The sequence below is a fragment of the Dendrobates tinctorius genome, unplaced genomic scaffold (assembly GCF_039654945.1).
Source record: "Dendrobates tinctorius isolate UK_male_01 unplaced genomic scaffold, ASM3965494v1 ptg000016l, whole genome shotgun sequence".
In the NCBI taxonomy this organism is placed as follows: Eukaryota; Metazoa; Chordata; class Amphibia; order Anura; family Dendrobatidae; genus Dendrobates; species Dendrobates tinctorius.
This window is the reverse complement of record NW_027361684.1, coordinates 89,343,877-89,360,040: the sequence shown is the minus strand read 5'-3', so window position 1 is coordinate 89,360,040 and position 16,164 is coordinate 89,343,877. Positions and strand designations below refer to the sequence as shown.

General features: G+C 42.0%; 1 protein-coding gene across 10 annotated transcripts in view; it reads left to right on the top strand.

Moving 5' to 3' along the window:
- The window catches only part of CASK (calcium/calmodulin dependent serine protein kinase), a 417,331-nt gene that overhangs the window by 65,720 nt on the left and 335,447 nt on the right, over positions 1-16,164 (top strand). The window lies entirely within an intron of this gene.

The window sequence follows — 16,164 nt, the reverse complement described above, 5'->3', positions numbered from 1 at the left end:
GAATGCTAATATGAATAGAAACATATCGCAGCTCTCCCGACATTTTATTGAGACTCATAGTAAAAAATAGACTCATTTAAAAGTATATGGGATTGAGAAAGTCCACAATCGGATTAGAGGTGGGGACCTAGAACCTGTGCTTAGGAATAGGGAGGCGTGGTGGATGTTCAAATTAAACACCAGTATGCCACGAGGCTTGAATAAAAGAAAAGACACCATGCTCTTTTATTAGACTAGCACTTATCAACCCTTTCCTCTTTGAAATATCTATTTTATTACATTTATAATGAATCCTCATGTTCTGATTAAATATGTATTAAAATATGTGGGAATATGGTAGTTTTTTGCAAGGTTTTTCATAGGGTATTTTTTGTGCATAGAACTGTATTTTCATGCTGTTTTTCGAATCTGCATGTTTAAAATATAAAAACTAAAATATTTGACAATTTTGTGTTGATCAGTTACTTAGGAAATCATTTATTTGGGAAAGTCTATGATAATAATCTTTCTATATATGCATTAGAACTGTTTTTTTCAGTGCATGAAGGGGAAATATAATAACCGAATGCTCCCCCCCCCTTTTTTGGGTTGCAGATATAAACTAAAAATTAAATATAACAAAAACAATTTTTTTTTTTTTTTGTTTTTAGTGCAAATTGAAGTTTTCCATCTTTCTGTCTTGAGAAAGTTTATGATAACGACTTTTCAATAAATGTATCAGAACAGACTTTTATGATTGGTGTATGATGGGGAATAAAAGAATTAAATGTTTTTTTTGGCTGTGTATATAAACAAAAAAATCATATACACTGAAAAAAGTTCTTTAGAACAGTGCAAATTGGAGTTTTCTATCTCCTCTTTAAACGAATATATTATGGCTGTGTGCACATTTGGTGCGCTAATTGAAATAGTCCCTGAAAAAAATCTTTCCAATCTTGATTTTTTTTTTTTTTTTTTTTATATTTTTTCTTTGTATACATGTGTATACTAAAAAATAGTTTGTTGTGCTAAAATTAAAATTGCACAAAAAAGAAATAAAAACTTGACATGTAATTGAAAACCACATGCATCTTGAAAAAATTGTATCTATGTGAATTTTACTGTTGTGAATGGTTGCAACATTGAGATCTGTTATGTTTTTCTTCTATTTCAGAAGTTTGCTTCATTTTTTCATGGATAATAACAAGAGAATAATGAATAAAAATTAAGAAATAAAAAAAGATACAATATTATCGCCTTCAGTAGTATTTTATCTTAATGAATCAAATTGTTATTTAATTGTGATTGTTAGTTTTTTCTCTATTTGATTTATATTTGTTTTAATTAATTATTTAACCGATGTGTAGACCAGATAGAGTATATAAGATCTACCCATGGACAAAGCTGCGTATCATGATTAAGAGTGCTTAGCCACTCGAAACGCGTAGATCGATCGCATGCCTTGTAACTCATGCTGGCTTTTAAACCTCATTTCTATTGAGTGAATAAAGAATATTTTTCACTACATCGTGGAGCTGGACAAAGTTTTTTCTCATTGCCTTGGATTGTGCGCTTTGACACAGCGGTCTCGTGCTCCGATGTTGGAATGCTACGTCTGGTGAGCTGGATTTGTATCTGTAGATACAGCAGCCAATACTTACCAAAATATAGGGCAGGAAGATACTCACTTCACGCTCTGCTTGGGCCAGTTCACCCCGGACAGTGTGTACTCTGATCCCGAAGACATGCTGCAATACAAGAATAAATACATTAGTACATAAAATACATTTTAAAAAGGACAGGCAGACATTTGGTTAGAATACTCACATTCAGTTGGTTCAGCGATGGTCAATGGAGCAGATCTGTATTCTTTCTACTTGGGTCATGGTCCCATAAGCTGACATCCTGTAGAATATCAAATCAGTGTCTTGGCTGCTGTCTTGTAAAGAGTCTCTGGTTCTTGCACTCTCTGGATTTCTGGAGGTATCTATCCTATTTATAGTTAACAATGTCCTTCAAGCCAGCATTCACTGGTAAAGGGAAATAATAATGATGAGACCAACTCTCATTGTTTATGTAATCTATTGGCATATTTTTTCCTTCTGTTCTGCAAGTCAACAAACTAACTGGCCTGGACAATGTGTAATCAGCATATCAGCAGACATCATTGTTCAGTGACTGTTACCACGGCTTGTCAAGTTGGGAAAATCTCCAGGAGTGTACCCTCTGGACCGTAGCACCGAGGGGCCCTTGGTGAGCTGCCTGGTGGAGCCGACCCCTATACATAGATCGTTAGGAGCAGGCCCAGGGGCTCGGGTACCGAGAGGGGTGGCTCAGAACGGACTGGAGTAGGAGTACGAGACTGTAGAAGGCAGGACCGGAGTAGGACCATGGGACTGGAGCATAGACAGCAGGACTGACCAGGGTCACTGGAGGCAGGACTGAAGTGGGACTGGAGCAGGAACCACGGAATACCAGACTGCGGGAGACCAGTGAGTACACGAAGCAGGGCCCAGTGTGCTAGCAAACACGACGATCAGGCACCTCCCTCAAAGGGGAACGGCCTGATATGCTCCTGTCTGGTCTGCCATTGGTCTCACAGTGCTACCGGGTCAGGGCATTGCTGGAGCACAAGTGACAGAAGGGAGGCGCGGCCTACGGCGCATTGCATGCAGAGACTCCGTTGGCCAGGGACCGGGCTGCGGCGCAGGAGCGGAGGCCGGGTGAGTATACAGTGGCGGCATGACAGTGACCCTGCATGACTTGTCATCAAGGATAACGGCACAATATGTGACATCAAATGTCAACTTACAAGTCATTATTATAAGCTTATATGAACCAAAGTCTGTTTTCTTGTCCAACAAGAATGAAATGCATAAATTTAAAAGTCAACATCTAGAGAAGTCTCTTCCTCCTGGCTTGCTGAAAATAGACATCTGGTTAATGTAAAATACTGTGTCATCGTCAGCTGGTTGAAACTTATGTCACTGCCCTTTCTGCCCTGAAACAAAGCACCTCCGGAAATATGGACATCCCGACAATCTCATATGCCTTGTTTGCTGCCCTGCTGAAACAAAGTGTAATGGGTAACTCTTTTCAGGGGCTGGTCTCTGTTCTCTGCTGTCTTCCTTGTGCAGCGTCTACCCCTTGCGCAGTCTCCACCAATGCCCTGTACAATGAACAGTGTCCGGTCTGCTCTTATACCAATTAACTCATCAGCAGAGCGGTGTCACTATGCCCTACAAACTAGTGACGTCTCCTGCGTCGTCAATATTGTAAAAATTGTGTTTTGAGACCACATGGGTAAAATAGTAAGGCCGGGGTCACACTTGCAAGTGTTATGCAAGAAGCTTGCACATCAATACCCCCCGGCACTGCCGCCGGCACTTGGGACCTGAGTGTGCGGCTGCATTGGAATACATACAGCCGCACACTCCAGTCCGAGTGCCGGTGGCAGTGCCGGGTATTGATGTGGGAGACTCGCACAAGTTTCTCGCGTCACATTTGCAAGTGTGACCCTGGCCTAAGAAGGATACTCTTGTGACCTATCGGGTGGAAGCCTGTACAGTTCTGGATGGAATGGGGTTTTGTTTTTACTCATTTCTGTCCGGATTCTTGCCCTCAGTTATGACCAAAAACGTAAAGGTATGGACAAATTCTCTTTTTTTTCAAAACCTTGAAAGTAAAATTTTAAAAATTCTATATTCTTTTAGTGTATTTTTTTTCTTCACATTTTGCATTTTCTAATGCACTCTTACCAGAGAACAAAATCTCAAAAGAAATTTATGGGGAGGATTTCATTGGTTCACTTAAAATAGAATGACCCAAAAAATAAATGAGTAGCAAGATTGGGGGTATGACCTCTCCAAAAGGTGATTGAATAATGCAAAAAGTACTCCGAAATACTCATCAGTTTCTTAAACGCCTTCCCTACCTTGGACGTTCTAGATACGGCATGATGACTTTTGCGCCACAGGAGCTGTGCATGCGTGATTGCTGCCGTGTAACCAGCTTATTTCACAGCTGACACCCGGCCCTCACTGCCAGGTGCGGTGCCCGCACCGCTTCAAGCAGTTTAAGCCTCTAAATGTTGTGTTCGATAGCGATCGCAGCATTTAGATGGCAGTGACCCGATTTTTGCCATGGTAACCTGATGTCTTTATGACGACATCTGGGTCACCAGGCTACGGGGAGTCCCTCAGACCATGCAAAGAGAACGGTCTGAGAGGCTTAGTGCAACACTGACCGTTCTAAGCCATTGTAATGGATTATAATAACCATCATGCTGCTGAAAGTCAAAGTCCCATAGTGGGACTAAGTAAAAAAAAAAAAAAATCAGAAATAAAAATAGTACTGATTAAATTTCTGTTTGTATGTAAAAAAAAAAAAAAAAAAAAAAAAAAAATTTTGCATCGCTGCCTTCAGGACAACCTGTCCCATAAAGTCTAATTTTAGCAATAAAATGCGTCTTTTTAGAGTGTGTCATCACATCACAAATTACACCAATTTTTCACCTGTTTTTGTTAATCCATTCTCCCAAAGATTGCAGTAAGGATCGGCTCCCATATATCCTGCGCCGAGCACTTACACTGGGGTTTCCATGTAAATCTCTGCAATGTGTGATTCTGATGGAACACCAGGCGGAAGATTCCCCAGTATGAGGCAGATGGAGGCACTGTGGACTTGATCTGGTCTATGATCCAGCGGTGTCCGTCTTTTTTGGCATGCATGAAAGCGCTGTCCCCCACAGTTTTGTGCACTTCTGAAAAGGACAATGCTGAACAAAGGCCAGACTGTGTCCAGAGTATCACTGCTGCCTCATTATAGTAAATGGATCCCTCGGGGGTTTAATCAGCATCACGTCACTTGGAGATTTACCGTATATACTCGTGTATAAGCCGCCCCCCCCCACCAATTTTGCCACAAAAAGCTTGGAAAACTTATTGACTCGAGTATAAGCTGAGGGTGGGACATGCAACATGCTCCATGTTAATATATGCCCCATATAATGCCGCACAAAGATTATTGGTGGCCCGTAACAGGCTCCATATATGTCCCATATAATAAAGCTGCTGTGATTTAAAAAAAAAAAAAAAAAAATCACCTCTCCTTATGGCATCCTTATGGCATGGCTGGCTCACCCTCCCCCCAGTGCTGCTCACCCTCCTGGCATCTGCATATCCGGCTCTGCTACATCTCAGTCCTGGTGTCTATCTCCCTTCCTGTCTTCTTCTTGTGCGGTCACATGTCATTAATATGCGGCTCCACCCCTATGAGAGTGGAGACACGTTCATATTCATGACTTTAATGAGCGGTACCATGTGACCGCACAGGAAGAAGACAGAAGGGAGATAGTCGGGACTGAGATGTAGCAGAGCCGGATATGCAGATGCCAGGAGGGTTGAGTATCATGTCTCCTGCTCCCCCTTACTCGCTGGCTTTCAGGTGTATGGCTCGTGTATAAGCCGAGAGTGACTTTTTCAGCTCAAAAAAAGGGCTGAAAAACTCGGCTTATACACGTGTATATACGGTAGATGGGAACCACGGTGTAAGTGCTAAGCGTTGAGCGCCGGATAAATGTGATCCTAAATGTTATGTAAAATGTTCCCAATAAAAGCTTCAACTCAATCCACAAAAAAAAGTAAGTTCCCTCTCAGATTTGTCATCTGTCAATGATAAACATTGCTTCCATTTACTTTTAGTTCAAAGGTCATGGAAAAACTCTCTAGCTCCTGGCACCACAAAAGAAATCCAGCAAATGCTGCACTTCCAAATCCCAATGCACTCCTCCCTTCTGAGCCCCACTGTGCCTAAACCACATTTAGCATCCACATGTTTGGCATTTGTATAGTGTTGATAGCCTGCCTTATTTCCAGGTGCATGACCTCAGAAGCACAAGTTGGTCACTACAACGAACTGAAAAATATTCAGAATTGAGTCCCCAGTGGTTGATACCATCTTTTCAGTTAGCCATTAAAAGGTATCAACCACTGAGGACTCTCAATTCTGAATATTTTTCTATCTACTGGCTAACACGGTACAAAGATATACGGTACATCTTTCCTGTTGCAACGAACTGGTCACTACAACGGCAGATTTGAAATTTACTCTATCGTCCACTGCTGCTTGTTCCTGGAAAACACCCAAGAAGTCAAATTGGTCACGACGAGGGGCGATCCAAAAGTAATGATAATTATAATAAACACAATGAATATAGTCAAAAATTTTTTTTATTTTTCTACATAGTCTCCTAACAAGTCTATACATTTAGTCCACCTCTTTTCTAAACTTAGAATTCCCTTCGAAAAAAATTCTTGATCTTGACCCCCAAAAAACTCCCCAACAGCGGTTATCACGTCGCTATTGTCAAATTTCTTGTCCCAGAGGTGTTCCTTGTGCCGAGGAAAGAAAATGAAGTCACTGGGGGCTAGATCTGGCGAATAGGGGGGGGGGGGGGGGTGTTCCACCAGTTCAAAGCCTGCTTCTTGAATGGTAGCCATGGCAACTGCAGCTTGTGAGCCGGTGCGTTATCTTGGTGAAACAGCACTCCAGCCCGCAGATTGCCATGCCTTTTCTCCTTGATAGCCTCCCACAATCTTCTTATTTGTTCTGCGTAGTAGGAGCCCGTAATAGTGGCTCCCTTCTCCAAATAGTCCACCATAATAATTCCTTCAGCATCCCAAAAACAGACGCCATAACCTTCCCTGCTGGGCTTGACACTTTGAATTTCTTCGGCGTCGGTTCGTCGGCTCGTTTCCATGTCATCGATTGTTGTTTAGTTTCGGGATCAAAGTGGTGGATCCAGGTCTCATCCATGGTCAAAAAACGTGACAAAAAATTCTCCTTGTCTGCTTGGAACTTTTTGAGATTTGCTATTGAAATGTCAACTCGTTTCTTCTTTTGCTCGTCGGTTAACATTTTTGGCACCCAACGCGCGGAGACCTTTCTCATATGCAATTCTTTTGCAAGGATTCTTTGAATACTGCCATATGAGATCCCTGTGACCTCAGCTACATGCCTGATAGTCACTCTTCGATCTGCCAACACAACTTCTTCAACTTTTTTCACGTTTTCTTCATTGAGGGACGTGGATGGGCGTCCTTTGCGATGTTCATCTTCCGTCGATGTTCTTCCCAGCTTAAATTCCTTGGCCCAGCGTGCAACTGTGGAATATGGAGAAGAGTCCCCCAATGTTTCCACCAAGTCGCTGTGTATGTCTTTGGTAGACATTTTTTTCAAGCAGAGGTATTTGATGACAGCTCTGAGCTCATTTTTTTCCATTTTGATGTTCACTCCTTGGCAGTTCATATTCAAATGAATGTAGCTCCCGGGAATCGTGGCCTATTTATTTGTTTTTTTTTTTTCCTGGACTAGTGGGTACCTAACAGAGAAGAAAACATTTTATTTTAATTTCTGTGTGCAATAGAAATAACCGATTTATCATTATTTTTGGATCGCCCCTCGTACACCTGTAGATAAATATCCAAAAGGGTTTAATTTCCAAAATGGGGTCACTTGAGGAGGAATTCTGCTCTTCTGGCACTTGGGTTCTCTGTATATCAAGTCCGCAAACTATTCTAAGAAAATCTGCTCTTCGGGAGCCAAATGGAGAGGCGTCCCTCCCGAGTCTCTCCATATGGCTAAGCGGTACTGTACAGCCACATATGGTGTATTTCTACACTCAGCAGAAATTGTGGGACAAATTTTGGTGTCATTTTTACCCATTAATCCTTGTGAAAATGTAAAATCTAGGGTAAACCACAATTTTGGCGGTAAAAATGTAATTACTTTTTCCTTTGCTACCCAATGATGTAAAATTCTGTAACTCACCTGTGGTGTCAATATGATCACTGCCCCCCTAGATTAAAGGGGTTGTCCGGGCTTTTCACATAATCTCAGTGCATATCTGGGCTGCAGAATGGTGACAATAAGTAATTTACCTTATGTCACCAGTTTGCAGTGTTTTCTAGATATCGCTCTCTTGCTTCTGCTCATAACGTCCAAGGAAGGGGGGGTTTGGGGGGGTGTTCTGGCATTGAAATGAGAACTGGTCATTTCCTCCTACTCTACTAAAAACCTGCCCTCTATAGCAACAACCCCACCCTCCATAGCAACAGGCCCTCCCCGACCACATGAACAAGCTCTCCTCACACAGTAACAAATCCTCCCCCTCTAGCACCCTCAGTGCAGAGAGCAGAACCACCCAGCTGCTCCTCCCCCAGACACACACTGAACAGTGATCTATGGAAAGTGAAACTCTAGTGAGGAGGGAAAATCGTCCTGTATTCTGGGACACTCCATGATTACAATACATAACTCATTATCAGTGGTTCCTTCCCTCAGTGTCCCAGGCTGCTGGCAGTGATGGGGCTCGGCTGCTGGCAGCAGTGAGAACAGACTGTGTGATGGCCAGTGATGGGGGTCTGCAGCTTCTTATCTGCACAGGGGATGGCAGTCACTGATGTAATCTGTTCTGTGACAAAGCCTCTGCTGTGTGAATGAGACAGCTCTGTGTCACTGATGTCTTCACACAGCAGCAGATTTGGTGCAGTGCATGTGTGAGCATGTCTATTTGGTATACAGCCTGCAGCAGCCATCTATTTTGTATACGGCCTGCAGCAGACATCTATTGTGTATACAGCCTGCAGCAGTCTCTATAGTGTATACAGCCAGCAACAATCTATATTGTGTGTATGTGTAAAATATATATATATATATATATATATATATATATATATATACACACACACACACAGTATGTGTGTGTATATATATATATATATATATATATATATAATGCTGTAATGGAGGCAGAGCTGGAGTGGAGGATGGGCGGCTTCTCCAGGGGACCCGAATATGTTGTCATTAAGGGACCCTGGAATTTCGAGTGTCAGCCCTGCAGGGATGAGAGCATAGATGGAAGAAGACATCAAGGTGGGGAGAAGACCGCACAGGGGAAGAGCACACGGGAAGACAGCACAAACGAGAGAGCACAAGAGGGGAGAAGACAGCACACGAAGAAGAGAGCGGACATGGTGAAAGACAGCTCCACAGAGCTCACCCCATCGTGACATCACTGCCCTCCTGATGCAATAGCATTGGGCCCACATCTAGTATATATATTATACACATATATCTACTATAGACTTGCATTAGGTGCTATATATAGTTTTCATTACACAATATCCAATTATGTACAAGGAGTATGGCATGGAACATGTAATGGCCCTATCTATTACCATTGTGGATGTGATGAATATTGTGCTGCTTTCACAAATACAGGATCACTGCTGTGTTCTTTCCAATGCTGGAATGATGATAAAGATGAGTACTGGTGCAGTTTACTGACAGCCAATGTGTGGGCAGTGGGTGGTGCTGGTCACTGGAGCTTCTGCTGCTGTGTGAAGACATCAGTGACACAGAGCTGTCTCATTCACACAGCAGAGGCTTTGACACACAACAGATTACATCAGTGACTGCCATCCCCTGAGCAGATAAGAAGCTGCAGACCCCCCATCACTGGCCATCACACAGTCTGTTCTCACTGCTGCCAGCAGCCGAGCCCCATCACTGCCAGCAGCCTGGGACACCGAGGGAAGGAATCAATGATAATCAGTGACTTATGTATTGTAATCATGGAGTGTCCCAGAATACAGGATGATTTTCCTTCCTCACTAGAGTTTCACTTTCCATAGATCACTGTTCAGTGTGTGCCTGGGGGAGGAGCAGCTGGGTGGTTCTGCTCTCTGCACTGAGGGTGCTAGAGGGGGAGGATTTGTTCATGTGGACGTGGAGGACCTGTTGCAATGGAGGGTGGGGCTGTTGCTATAGAGGGCAGGTTTTTAGTAGAGTAGGGGAAACTACCAGTTCTCATTTCAACGCCAGAACACCCCCCCCCCCCCCTTGGACGTTCTGCTCAGAAGGAAGAGTGATATCTAGAAAACCCTGCAAACTGGTGACAGAAGGTAAATTACTTATTGTCACCATTCTGCAGCCCAGATATGTACTGAGACTATGTGAAAAGCCTGGACAACCCCTTTTAATTTATCAAGTGATGTAGCTTGTAAAATAGGGTCACTTCTGGGGGGTTCTGCTGTCCTGAACTGTTCAAGGACTCTCCCAGTGGACTACCAAAAAAGTTGTAGGGTGCACCTAAAATCAAATACAAATCAATGTGGGTGCAAATACCTTGCATGGATAACAAACCATGAATTGAGGGAGAAAAAGACCAAGCAATGAATGGTATGCACACCTGAATATATTTCAAATATATAAATTACATTTTATTTAGAGAAACAAGACACATAATATATTATAAAATCATTTAAAAACAGCACATATAAAATCAAATCACACCACCCCTGGACCGAAATTCATATATAGCCATAACAAAATCTCCTAAAAGAGTATAATATCAGTGAATGAAGATTCTGTGTGAAAATCACACTCAAAGCAGACAATGATCACAAAAGGGTCCAAGGTATAGATAACCACATACACATGTAGAGGTGTCTGAATGCGGTTAAAGGAAACAAGTTGAAATCCTTACATAACAGAGAGCTATAAGCATCAAAACCAGGACAAATACCTTATCGCTTCTATAGCAGACATGGGTTAAGGATACCATGCACATACACCCTCTCCAATGGAGATGAAAATAGGCTGAACAATCCTAGCCCTACTAATAATTACCAACCCGGCTTGAGGAGAAAACAAGAACCAGCCAGAATGGGCTAGAGGTCCACAAAGAAAGGGGAACAGGGATGTGGGAGAAGCCCCACACGTATCGCTGCGCGAGCAGCTTCGTCAGGGGTGGTGACAATGTGGTTTTGAGCACCTTCAAGGGTGCAGTTTTTAGAATAGTGTCACTTTTTGCAATTTTATGTCATAGGCCCCTCAAAGCCACGTCAACTGTGATGTAGTCCCTTAAAAAAAAATTGTAAATTTTTTTTGGAAAAATTAGAAATTGCTGATCAACTTGGGCTACTTCCGAACAAAAAAAAAATTGGTTTAAAAAAATTGTGCTGATGTAAAGTAGACATGTGGGAAATAACTATATTGTGTGACATAACGCTCCGATTTAAAGACAGAAAAATTAAGTTTGGAAATCGCCAGTTTTTTTGCCAATCTCCAGTGGGTTTTTTTTTTTTCACATAAGCAAATCAAAACTTTTTTTTACAACTGTCATAAAGTTCAATGTCAAGAAAAAACAATTTCAGAATCGGTGAGATCCCTTGAAGCTTTCCCGAGTTATTACCCTTAAAAGTGACACTGGTTAGAATTGTAAATTTTAGTGTGGTCATGAATGTGAAAACAAGTTCTGGGGTCAAGGGGTTAAATGTGAGCCAATTGTGCCAAGTTTATAGGGATCTTTCCCTGTTGGCTGACAAATTCTCAATCCGACACAGAAAATCCAAGCTGTTGTCTGTTTCCGGATAGCGGCTATTACGCTATAATGCCAAAGCAGTGGGAGGATCGTGTGAACAGCCATTAAATGTAATGGAGAGGAGCCTGACCTGTGGAGATCTGGGGATCACAACTCCAGAGATGTCAGTAATAGCAAAGACTTTGTTCCAGTGAAGACAGATGTGGCGATATCCCCCACCATAGATGGGGATAACATGACATGCTGACATCTCAACCACAGTTTACAGATTGAGGAGCATATTTAAAAACACTGATCACTTTTGATCTGCTGACAGGTCGTCTTTAATGGTGTCGGCTAGATTAGAAAAAATGCTTTTATAGCAAAGAACAGGCTAGGGATTACTGATTAACCTCTTACTGTCAATGACAGATATATGACATTGGACGCCTCCCCCTGTTTGTTGCGGGCTCTGGCGATGTTAACATGTTTAAATGCCTCTGTCAAACTCTGACAGCGTTATTTAACATGCATGCGCAGGAAGCGTGCCACTAATTCCGCCCATCGGGGCCTGAGTCATATGTCCGCCGGTCACCGAGGGGTTGGCATGACAACCTGGGGTCTGCAGGAGACTCCTGTCGTCATTGCTGGATCGCTATGAGTGCCCCCCTATGTAGCACAAGTGATTGGATGATCGCAGCTTCTAGACTGCCATAGATACTATTGAAGCAAGTTAAAAAGAAAAATATATAAAGTTTAAATCACCCCCCATTCAAAATAAAACAACTTAACAGAATACAAACTTGGTATTGCCACGTTCAGACTCACCTGATCTATCTAATATATAAAGCTCAATGTGTGTGTGTATGTATATATGTATGTATGTGTGTATGTCCGGGATTGGCATCTGCACTGTCGCAGCTACAGCCACAAAATTTTGCACAGTCACATGACTGGACCCCGAGAGCGTCATAGGCTATGTTGTGAGGCGAAATTTTAACCCCGCGTGTTCCAATTCACCAAACAATTTTGCCTATTATCATTTCTATGGTGTTATTGTCCTTCTGTAAAGCTGGAAATAACACAATTTATTACCGTGCCAACACAGACCACCCTCTGACACAGACTGCAGGGGGAGCCCAGTATCACAAAGGATAGGAATAGATACACGGCTCAGCAGTCAGTATCACACAGGATAGGATTAGATACACGGCTCAGCAATCAGTATCACACAGGATAGAATTAGATACACAGCTCAGCACACAGTATCACACAGGATAGGATTAGATACACAGCTCAGCAGTCAGTATCACACAGGATAGGATTAGATACACGGCTGAGCAGTCAGTAACACATGATAGGATTAGATACACAGCTCAGCAGTCAGTATCACACATGATAGGATTAGATACACAGCTCAGCAGAAAGTATCACACAGGAGAGGATTAGGTACACAGCTCAGCACACAGGATAGGGTTAGATGCACAGATACACATGTTTATCAAAAGGCTCTTGATTGAGTTGAAAATAAAATACTATCAATACTTGAGTAATCGTTTAGTTAATTTGTGTTGCAAATCTGTAGTGTTGAATATATGATGTGAAATGTTTTTATGTGCAATATAATCATTATAATTTGTTATAACTAACCACAGTTGGTTACTAGGCCCAGGCAACGCCAGGTTCTTCAGCTAGTCAATATATAAAAATATTTGATCCAGTCGGTGATTGGTAAACGGCGAAGCGAGAGAAGAGCTGCCAGAATTAAGTTTTTGGTTTTTTTTATTTGGTCGCTGCAACATTGCAATAGAATCCAGTAGCAGGCGATCAAAAGATCACATCTACACCAAAATATCAGTAAAAAACGTCAGATTGGCGTGCAAAAAATAAGCCCTCACCCGGCCCCATATCCTGAAAAATAGAGATGCTATGGGCCTTGGAAATCGGCAATTTTTTTTTAAATTTTTACAAACTTTTTTTTTTTTTCACCACTTAAAGAACCTCTACATATTTGGTGTCTATAAACTTGTAATAACCTGGAGAATCATAATTGCAAGTCAGTTTTAGCAATTTAGTGAACATTTGTGTGTAAAAAAAAAAAATAAAAAAAATTTGCGAAATACTGAAAATTGTCTCTTTCGAGAGGAAGCAGAGTAGAACTGTAGTGCCACCTATTTGAAGTAGCAATCCTAAAAGTCAATGTCGACCCCTTAATTAGCATTGTCACATGACTTAGGATAAAAACCGAAGCCAGAATCTGTTTGCGGACGCTGTTTTGGGGTACTGCCCCTCATAGTTTCAAAGTGTGAGAGACGTCTGACCAGGATCCAATAAGTAACGTTTCTCCTTGCGGAGAGTGACATGTTAAGCATGCCGAGACTAAGAGCCGCAATGCTCCTCTGGGAAATATGCAAATTTTCTCCTCATAGAGGAGACAGAGATGGGCAGTACCCCAGTGTCTGCAAATTGAGATTCGGGTTTTGGCTTTTATCCTAAGTCTTGTGGCAAGGCTTGTTTAGAGAGTCAACGTTGACTTAGAATTGCTGCTTTCTACAGGTGGCACTAGAGATCTAGTCCTTTTCATCTCTGAAGAGACAATTTTGCATATTTCTCAGAGGAGCAATGCTAGGCTTGAAAGTCTCCTCAACCTGGCAGGTCAGACTTAACGTGTCACACTCCACAAGGAGAAACGTTACTTCTTGGATCCCAGTAGAAAACTGGTCATTCTTGGCCGCCTTTAAAAAAAAAAAAAAAAAAAAAAATCCAGTGTACACATCATTTTGTGGAAAATATTATAAAACTATAAATGACATCTTTAATCACCAGTGATGAGGATACCCTCCAAAGTGGACTCTCCCACACCCCTGAATGTTTGCCATCTAAGCTGTTGTTCACACTGGATGTTTTAAGAAAGCGTTTTATTTACCAATTATTCAACTCTGGAAAATGCAGACACTAATTGTTTGATGTTGGCGCACTGTTTTCAGAGTAAACTCATTAGGAGCAGTTTAGCGCACCTCTGTCATCAGGCAGGAGCACTTACCAATGATTTCTATTAGAAGCCAATAGAGCTAAACGAATGGCTGTTAATGGCTGTTATGATTCCTGACAATAAGAGGCTGAATACTGTTTGCGGCTTCCAATGCATTTCAGTTTAATGCCAGAGACGAGCCCTTGTTAAGCATCTTTCAGGTAGCCGTGGTTTAAGGAGATCTTTGTAATGCTTTCCAGTTACTGTCCTCTACATGGGAGGGGAGGCATGAATAGATAAACCTCATGAATTCTCATGTATGCATCTGAGGAAAGAAGGGAAAAACGGCAAATGTTGTAAACGTCACAAGAAACGGGGACGGAACTGGACAGCCACTACAACTTTTTTTAATTTTTTTTTTTTTGTAGTTTGATTACATAAATGTTTTCTCAGTTTATTTTATTTTTTCCTTGTCCCTTCTTTTGCCTGCAGACCAGTGGGAGTGACACTCACCAATCGCTCTGAAGACCCCTGAGAAGTGTGCAGCCAAGGAGACGGAAGTTCACCTCTCCCGTCTGCGTGCACAGAGCCTGATACAGACTCAGTAGAAATCAGACTTTTTATTGAATCCGTACTCCACTCTTTGTGGTCTCCTGAGCTGCACATTTCCAGGGGCCTTTTGAGCGATCACTAGGTGTCTCAAAACCTCCTCCAAGACCTAAAAAGCTATTTATAAAGAGTTGTCTTCACTGATTTTTCTTGATATACAGCAAATGCTACAGACATTCAAGCTTGTAGAAATCCTGCAGAGAACGTGGGGTTAATACCCTACTGATGAATTCCATTGGCTGACTGTAGCTACACCCACTTGGCGAAGGGGTGGGGTTTAACAATATATAGTCTAACTGTACACGGGGCACAGCCAGAAGGTTTGTGCAGCTAGCTGCCATGCAGAGACAGGACAAGAAGTACGGTAGGTGATGTGGCTGTGCTCCGAAGACGCGTAGATCTATCTATATAGAGCTTGGTTTTAACTGTAATATTTGACAGTGTTGAAACACGATTAAGTGTGGCGTTGTTGGGCTATATTAATACAGCTGTGCACGTTTTCTGTTTTTATTGTTCCTTTACGGGAATTTACCAACAGGAAATCTGAAGGAGGTCATTGTAAAAAATTGCTGAGCTGAAACTATATTGATAGTTGTTGATCAAATTGAAAGCGCATTAAGTTATCTCTTGGGAAAAACTGGGAAATCCGAGACTAGAATCTGCACTAAAGTGATCCTTTTACAGCCTTCACATACTTGCCTGTCTTTTAATGTTTCAACAGCGTAATGCTTTAATACTTGATTGACTAGTCACTTAAAAAGCAACACCATTTTTGTATTTTTATTCTACTTTCTTACGTATACTATGACTTTTGTACTTCTTGATCCCTACAGCTGAAAATTGGCAATATAGGCCGGTATTTGGGTTCACATTGGTGTTAGGGACAGTGTCCCCTAAAATACCAGGCAGCGCAGTGGACACCGATGAAATCCTTATGAAGTGACTTGTAATCATTAGGATCTTTGAGAGCCACTTGTCAGTCATGCAACTGATCCATCACTGCTGGTAAAGGGGGGGATCTCTAGAGAGAAATATATTCCTGTCAATGTAACTTCATAAACTATCCAGGCTTTCATCCATAGTGTTGCTTTCAATTGTCACTGTCTGGTATTCCAAACAGTTCACTGTCATGCTCAGTGCTCCTCTCTTTTCTCCCACCCCTATCAAAAATCGGGGTGTGTTCTGCTGATTGCTCTGAACACAAGCCCTCCCCCCGATCACTGCTGCTTCTGTGCATTGT